We start from the raw sequence: 9,174 nt of genomic DNA on the forward strand, positions 1-9,174 counted from the left end.
AATGACAACATAATATTACAGGACTACAATACAAATAAATAGGAGAACGTATTAGATAAAGAAATAATAACGTCATTCGGTATCGTGTTACCTTAAATCAGACCTAGAAAATCTATTTATAAAGCGAATGGTTCCACAGTCGGACAAATTATCCAAATTAGGGTCTTCACAGGCAAATGAGAGCAGCGTCAACAATATAATAGCTTTAAAAGCTCCAAAAACTAAACATTTTTCCTTATCTTCCAGCCTGACTGCTGTACTGCAGAAGAATGAGGGATATCATTACATTTCAGAGGTAATAAAATTATTTAAACCTTGTACTTTTTCAGTTCTAGCACACATGACCTTCATTTGAAGATATCTTCTTACAGGAGATGAGTACCTTTGGTTAATAATAATAGTTCAACCAAACTTTTGGCAATTCTTTGATGAATGTTGGAGGGATTCCGCTAATTTACTGAACATGGAAAATGAACAGGGCAGTAGTTAGTTTCTGATATTAATAGACATCTTTATTTGAAAGAAAAAATGAAAAGCAGCACGATATAGAATCTATACTAGTTATATGAAATATACATTAGCAAAGTAAAACTTATTTGTCTGTCTTTTTTTGAATGAGACAAAGCACTCAGCGTATCCTGTAAGAATTGTTGACTTCACATAAGCACTTAGGAACTGCTCTGCGATACTTTTAATGTGCGTTAGTTAATTTAAAAAAAAAAAGAAGAACAATATGAGATTAAACTCTTTTTCCAGCGTTCTTAATTATTCGCAAGTTCATGATTATAAACCAGAGAATAGAGTGAGTGGTGTACTGAAATTTGGAAGTCTATAAACTGTTGATTCCAATGGGGTTTAGCGCTCTGAGTTGGAGCATCCAATAATCATCTCTTTTACTCCTAAGGACGTCTGACGTGTGGTCATAAGGATCGTTCTAGAGGACTTCGATGATTTCGAAAGACATATGGTGGATGTTGTTTGCGTCAGTTTCATTTACTTATGACGTTACAATCCTTCAAAAGTTACTTATGACGTTACAATCCTTCAAAAGTCACCAACGCCGGAATGTCAACTAACGACGTCTTTAACTACCATACAGTTTCTGTTCCAGGAACACGATGTCCAACAGCTCATATATTTGTGATGTGTGTCAAGAAAACTACACAAGCAAGAGCAGTTTAAAAAGGCATTTAAACCTTCACAATCAACAAACATATGATTGCGATAAATGTAACGCAAAATTCACAAGAGCAGATAGCCTGCTCAATCATGACAGGCGGATTCATCTTAAAAAGAAAAGGAAGTCGGAGCAACCTAACAATTTCGGTGGCAAGTATGTACAAGACGGACAAATCCCATCGCGTTCTGGACAATACACCACTCCAAACCTTTCAAAAGAGGAAATCAACATAACTCCTAGTGGTACTGATTCTTCTCTGGACTACATATAAGATGATAATGTTGATTCCGGTACGGTCAAAATAGGCGATCCAGATGACATTAATTTTATTGACCAGTTCCTCGAGACATAGAAACAAACTATAACAATTGTGCCGGAAAATCGGAATTAGTCATTAACTATGGCGACAATGGAATGCCCAACTTACCTAAAGAGGTTAGTTGGAAAGGACACACATAAGAGAAAGGAGGATACAATGGGCCATAAAACGGCATCAATCTACGTATGTAGATAATACATCAGCAAGCAACAGCATTGCTCTGAACCTGTGTATTTATGACTCTTATATTTTACTTTTTATATTTTGTATTTTTGCTATGTTATAATATTTATATAATAATACAAATTATTATTATTTTTTTTTATCTGTGTTTTTGGTTGTTACTATTAAATACACACACTCACGTTTAGTACAGTGCAGGCTTACAACGTCATCCACGTTTGATGTGTGAAACGTTATTTGTTAAAAAAAAATGTTGGCTAGACACGCGAAGAGCTGTGAGCATATTAAATGAGATTTACCCAGTAAACAATCAAACGTTGACATTACGTTGTGACAACGTAATACTATCGTTGTGACAACGTAGTAAAATTACATTGGTACAACGTAATTTTGTGAACTCCAAGGCACGTGCTGACAACCATCCACACAACGTTGGCACAACGTAATTTGTGACGTAATTTATTACCATCATAAAACGTTGTAACAACGTCACAGCACAACTATAAATGTCCCTTGTCCTCATTTAATTGATAGAATCAATGCAATTCCATTGAAGAAGTATGTAAATAAAGGCAACAGTAGTATACCGCTGTTCAAAACTCATAAATCCATGGACAAAAAACAAAATCGGGATAACAAACTAAAACCGAGAGAAACGCATTAAATATAAGAGGAGAACAACGACATAACACTAAAATGTAACACATTTAGACAAAATCCCACGAGAATAACAAATATAACATATATATATAACATCAAAACCAAATACATGAATTTGGGATAGACAAGTACCGTGACACGTCTTATCGCAATGTGAATTTACACTCAAAAATAAGAGAAAACAAACGACACAACGTTATAATGTAATACACACAGAAACGAACTATAATATAACAATGACCATATTCCTGACTTGGTACAGGGCATTTTTAAAGGAAAAATGGTGGGTTGAACCTGGTTTTGTGGCATGCCAAACCTCGCACTTTTATGGCCATGTGAAATATAACATCAAAATGACAACACAGGACTACACTAAAATAAATTGGAGAACACAATTGACAAAGAATCACACGAACAACAGCCAACAAAAGGCAACAAGTTCAAAATTTTAATACGCCAGAAGTGTATTTTGTCCACACAAGACCTATGTGTGACGCACAGATACAAAAGTTTGAAAGCCGAAACGAGTACAAAGTTGAACAGCATCGTAACAGGGTCTTTATTTTTTCTCTTGACCCGTTTTAAGTTGTAAATTTTTCTATGTGGGAAAGATGGACAGATATGTACTCTATTTCCAAACTGCCAGCTGTATATGAAATTGTCAAAAAGTTTTTTTTTTTAATCTTTTTGGCAGGTTTCAGTGTGAAATGTATAAATATCTAGTTTTCCCAAAAATAGTTGTTTAAGGTTTATAAAGTCTTAAGTTTTTAACTTTTGCAATACTGAAGTACAAGAATTACACATTTCCATTTAACAAATGCAACTTTTCTTTCTTTTAACACATAATACTTTTCAAAAAAAGGAGATTGTGTATGATGGGCAATAAGACAACCCTCTATCCTAAAATCAAATATTGATGATGTTAGCAATTATAGGTACATGTACAGCCTTCAACATGACATCTTGGTACATGCTTCAAATTCTGAATGTTTAGTGTTTCAGTGGCCTAGAATATAGATTTCACTATGATGGCGGAAATTCTAGAATGTAGGTTTCACTTTGACAACGGAAAACCATTTTTAATGAATTATTCAGAACTACAACAAACTACCACATTTACCTTTATATTTACTGAAAATTCATTCAGCTGGATTCACTACACGATTACAAGCTAGGAAAATTGGCCCAAAATTTGACTGTCTAATTTATAAATATATATATTCTACACAATTCATACACACTTCTAAAAATATCCCAAATGAAGAAAATACCTGAAATTCAATTCAACTAACTATTGCTTTTTTTCCATTGACCAACTAGAGATAATATAAAAAAGAAGATGTGGTATGATTGCCAATGAGACAACTGTCCACAAGAGACCAAAATGATAGACCCATCCAAAAGTTAAGTCTTCTTTTTTCTTACAATGTACATGTAGCTACATGAACCAATAAAAAGAATAATAGTTTGTTTCTGAATTTTTAATTTTTATTCCAAATTTTAGTCTTGTGTTGGTTGTATACATTGTACATGTCATTCCAAATGTTTGTGTTCTGCCCTATAATCAGCTGGGCAATTTGCGCAATTGTTTCTGCATACATGTAGTTGGTATTGGTAATGATTTCTACTCTAGCTCAGTCAATATAGTACACTGGATATGTAGGATGGCTTGTTTCGAAGCTAAGACATTTTCACATATATGTGGTTAAATTTTCGGAATACGAAGTGCGATTTTTTTTCACACAACAATTTCTTTGAAAATTTAATACTTTGAATACATTAAAAAAAACTCCATAGTTTTACATATTTATACTATATGATCCTCTACTTTCAAGATCAACACAAATGGTAAAGCTCAGTCACTTTTTAAAAATGAAACATGTTCAATATCACTACAGAGACAATTTTTGTGTTCCTCATTTGATGGCGCATTAGTTCCTCATTTGGAGGCGCATTAGGAATATTGAACCAGCTGGTCTTGTGTTGGTTTCAGATCTCTGAAAAAAAAAATCATAAATTATAAAATACAAAAAAATAAATTGATCCCAACTTATGAATTACAGCAGTTCTTAAAAATTATCCTGTGTTTAAACATAATCAATATTTTTTCTATTGCTGGTCCTATAATAAACTGCAGATTCATAATTATTTTGTGTTGTTACTGAGATGTTTGTATCTTTGCCAATTATACACATTTTGATGATGTATGTTAGAAATTTAACACAATTTCAACAGTATATAATTATTCATAACTTATGATTAACCTTTGTTCTTATTTAAAAAATAAATTTGTTGTTAAATTGAACATGTGTTAATAAAATTATGTCTGTTCCAGAAAATACTATGTCCGCCCCTAAGGGACAGCCCTAAGCCCTTTTAAAAAATAAATCCCAGCACCGACAGAATTAAAAATTAATAAGAACAACACTCCCTTTGCATTTTGGTATTTCATACACAACCACCCCCAAATAAAATTTAAGAAAAGAGCTTTTACTGGGGGAGAGGGGACATAATATTTTCTGGAGCAACCAGTGGTTATTTTACAAATAATAATGAGTCGAAATAATTAATAAAGGAAGTTTGGTTTCACAATATTGTCATTTTTCAATTAATTTAAGATATGCAAAGGATTCTACCTTAATAAATTTAGAATGTACATCGATACAACAAGACCTCATAGCATATGCCAATGAACGCAATCTATAAAATCAACAAATTATAATTTGATAAATAAAATTAATATAAGAAGAATGTGTCCATGAGTCACAAATGATCTTATCAAACTTAATTTAAAGGACATATCTAGAGAACAGTAAAGCAGATGCTCTCCAAATTCAAACTCTGCGTTTTATGATAATAAGCGTTGTGTATTGGTTGCATATTAACATGTGGTTTAGGCAAACTTTTAGATAACAGAATCCAATTTTGAGTTCAATGTACATGTATGTACGTACAGTACAAGAGTTAAACTATATCACTCAGTTAAGGAGGACATAAAAAGAGCTGATCAACTGATGTTTACCTTTTTAAAATCTTGGTCCAAATTTTTGAGCTGGTGCATGCTTAACTGTTACATGGTTACTGCAATGATTTCCTCAACCTCAGACACATTGGATCTGTGGATTTATGTACAAGACTCTGGAAAAAAAATTAAAAATACATTCAATTATCTTTTATATTCTTCTGTCTGTTTCATATAAAAAAGAAGATGTGGTATGATTGCCAATGAGACATCTCTTTACAAGAGACCAAAATGACACAGAAATTAACATTTATAGGTAACCGTACGGCCTTCAACAATGAGCAAAGCCCATACCGCATAGCCAGCTATGAAAGGCCCCCAAATGACAATGTGAAACAATTCAAACGAGAAAATTCACCGCCTTATTTATATAAAAAAAAATGTATGCATGTTAGTCCAACAAATCTTTAGAACAAAGTGACAAATTTAAATGCATTCCAAAATGCATATGTTTTATGATTGATTACAACATTGTTTCTGATCACATATTTAGTGATTGTACATGTAGCTCGTCATTGATAAATATGTAGATTTCATACTATAAATTGTACAGCAAAAAAAATGTCCCTATGTACTCTTTTTTAACACTTGTAAACTGGTTTTACCCTGAAAACAAGAAAATTTTACCCAACTTTCAAGGCTACATTGTAGATCCTAGTCTAAATCATTATGACACTTTCAAGACTTGGAAGGCTGTTTTTTATTTTTTTCAGGGACGCCTTCCTACAACGACCTTGTCCCATTACGACAACTTTGATGGCTATCTTAATTTTTTTCTGTGACGCCTATATTTTACATCTTTATTGGCACAAATGTCTATTTCCATGTCAGACCCAGTGATACAATGATTGATCGTTTGTTGCTCAACATCCAGTGGCAAATATTTCATGCATGTTAGCGACAACCCCCAGTGATATATGCAGTATTATCATTAATAGGCTGAGTTGGTAAAATGCCAAGTTTGAAATGTGCGGAGTTTGTAATGCACCCAGATATCTAAAGTGCTGAGATGTTTAGCTTCACATTTTCTGATATTGATAACATGGATAAGACTTTTATGCTTCAATGATTATCAAAAAATAACAGAGCAAAAGACACTTGTAGCCTTAATATATAGGGATAGTAGCTCTTGTCACAGATAGAAAACAAGTACTTGAGACTGTGCACCCCTCCCCCTTTTTTTTACTTTCTACAGTTATTACCTATTATTAATTGCATATATCTTCAGAAACAACACAAGTTAGTCAAGCAATTTGATAAATGGATTCAAATAACACACATTATGGCTAAAATACCTTGTATCAGTGCAATATATTGACAGTATAAGAAAAAGTATCATATTTCAACACGGTCACGTATAACAGACTTGCAAGAGGCGCCCAACACGGTAACAGCTGTTTTATTTTCATCAATCAAACTAGTTTTTATCATGGAGAACCTATTTGGTGTAATGTGCAATCATTATTTTACCTTTTTCTTTGTTCTGGAATCTGGATCAAGCTAAATTTCCACTGCAAATTTCTCACTGTTTTCAAAAATCAAGCGGGTCCGTAGGTGGCCTGTTGCAAGGAAAAATTTCTGTCCCTATCCAATATACCCTCATTTTCCAGTGGCAGTTCAAATTTCCCCGACCATCATCCTAGATGGCCTCTTTTACAACAACCTACCTATTGTATTTATTGTGAACTTGTTCTCGTCCTGAATATGCATGAAATATTTGCCACTGGACGTTAAGCAACCAACAATCAATCAATCAATCAATCAAAAATCAAGCGACAAAAGTGCGCATGCTCAGACTTTTCATAGTATGCAGCGGTAAAACCCCGAGTACTGCTGAACGTTACACTAATCAAATCGTAAAAAACGATAAGTGATAAATGATGACAAAATTTTAATGATATATATGATATATATATATTAGACAATAAATATTCATATAAAATACATATATTAGAACATTAAAATTGGATTTGTAATATTTGCTTTGACATCTTGGTGCAAATTATGTCTGCGGGGAAAAAAGGGGGATTTTTTTTTTTAAATCGAAAAAATCGTAAATATATTCTAGTGAAGGTGAATGATCGATATATCCAGGAATACTCATTATGACATACCCAAAAAATTCGTCCAATAAAACCAGATTTTTACAATGTATTCACTACGTTCTTATAATGTCGATACGACGTAACAAAATGTTACGTCGGATTATGACAGTTATAAGCACGTTGTCACAACGTAATAAAATGTTACGTCCTGACAATGTACTAAATTTACGTGAATCCGACGTAATTTTATAACGTCGTCTGTACGTCTGCATCCAACGTTGGATTTTTACGTTCCCACAACGTTGGTACGACGTAAACTCACGACATGACGTTCAGACGACCATTAACCGACGTCGGGAATACGTCGTGTGTTTACTGGGTATGTTTATATATAATTGTAACTTGTTAAGCAATGAATATTTCCCCAAACTTTTCTAGTGTAGTTATAATACTTTTATAATTGAAATTATCTTTCCAATGACTCACTTAAGTTTTAAGTTGCAAATTGTGGTCTAACATTATTTTGAAGAGTCAATAATCACAGAACTCTATAATATCCAACATTGTCACCAATCATGTGATTTTTTATTAAATCAGGTACTTAAGTCCTCTGTATGACATCAGTCAGTCAGTACAGCTGTTGTTGGATAATCTTGGGATGTCTTGGTACTGAAGATGAGTTGAGGTTTGCAGTTTGTTTTTTTAGTTTTACGAGGGAGACTGAAACATGCCAATTGATCCCTCGTTTAGTAAACCAGTCGAATTGATCTTCCCGAGTACTAGTATGTGTTCTCATGTTAATTTTACAATAACTGTTTTGGCCAAATTCTTTTCCACAAATTTTACATTTGGAAAATGTGTTTCAATTTTGTTTGCTATGTTCTTTCTTGCCAGTTCTTAATTTTTGCCAATTCAATTGATAGATCATACCAAATCTTTTTCTTTTCTTAAGTACACAAGAAACAACATAGAAAACTAAAGACTGAGCAACACAAACCCACCAAAAACTGGGGATGACCTCATGTACTCCGGAAGGGTTAGTAGATTCTGCTCCACATGGTACCTGTCACCCTTTGAAATCACAAGAAGATACTGAAAAACTTTATATAGAAAAAATATGTAGATATGGATGTCTTACATCTTTTGTTTCGGACCGTGGCAGAAACTTTCTTTCGAATGTTGTAGCAGAACAATGTAAACGTATGGACATCAAATATTATAACACAAGTTCAAATCATCCAAAAACCAACAGTACATGTGAAAGGTACAATCGAACTTTAGCTCAGTCGTTGTGTACTTATATTGATGAGACACAAGAAAATTGGAGTAGCATGTTACCTGGCATACTTATGGCATACAGGAAAACAGATTGCATCAAGTCAACAAGATTTTCAGCTTTTCAGATGTTGTTTGAACAAATCATGCGTTCTCCTTTCAATGTGACTTTAGATGTGGACCCTATTTCCAAGAGACTTAGTCCGAGTGCAAAGGCATACATTCAGAGACTTAAGAAACGCATTGCACTGAGTTTGCAAATAGCAAAATATTGTGTAGAGACAGCACAGGGCAAATATAAAATGCAACATGAATAAAGAAGTAAAGACCCTGATTTTCGTTTAGGTCAACGTGTGTAGGTTTATAATCATATTCATAATTAGTTTAAAATTATCCAATAATAAATATTTAGAATAAATTATATAAAAGCAACTAAAATTACCAGTATCTTTTTTTTTTGTCATCATTAAATTATAATTAAATTATGTGA

General features: G+C 33.1%; 1 long non-coding RNA gene across 1 annotated transcript; it reads right to left on the reverse strand.

The window, feature by feature from the left end:
- Positions 1–2,917: 2,917 nt before the first annotated feature.
- Positions 2,918–6,910, reverse strand: LOC139495392 (uncharacterized). Its single transcript, XR_011657321.1, has 3 exons — positions 6,835–6,910; positions 5,365–5,480; positions 2,918–4,339 (listed from the first exon to the last, which is right to left on the reverse strand). It is a non-coding gene; the product is annotated as an uncharacterized lncRNA (long non-coding RNA).
- Between the last annotated feature and the right edge of the window lie 2,264 nt (positions 6,911–9,174).

The sequence above is a fragment of the Mytilus edulis genome, chromosome 11 (genome assembly GCF_963676685.1).
Source record: "Mytilus edulis chromosome 11, xbMytEdul2.2, whole genome shotgun sequence".
Taxonomy (NCBI): Eukaryota; Metazoa; Mollusca; class Bivalvia; order Mytilida; family Mytilidae; genus Mytilus; species Mytilus edulis.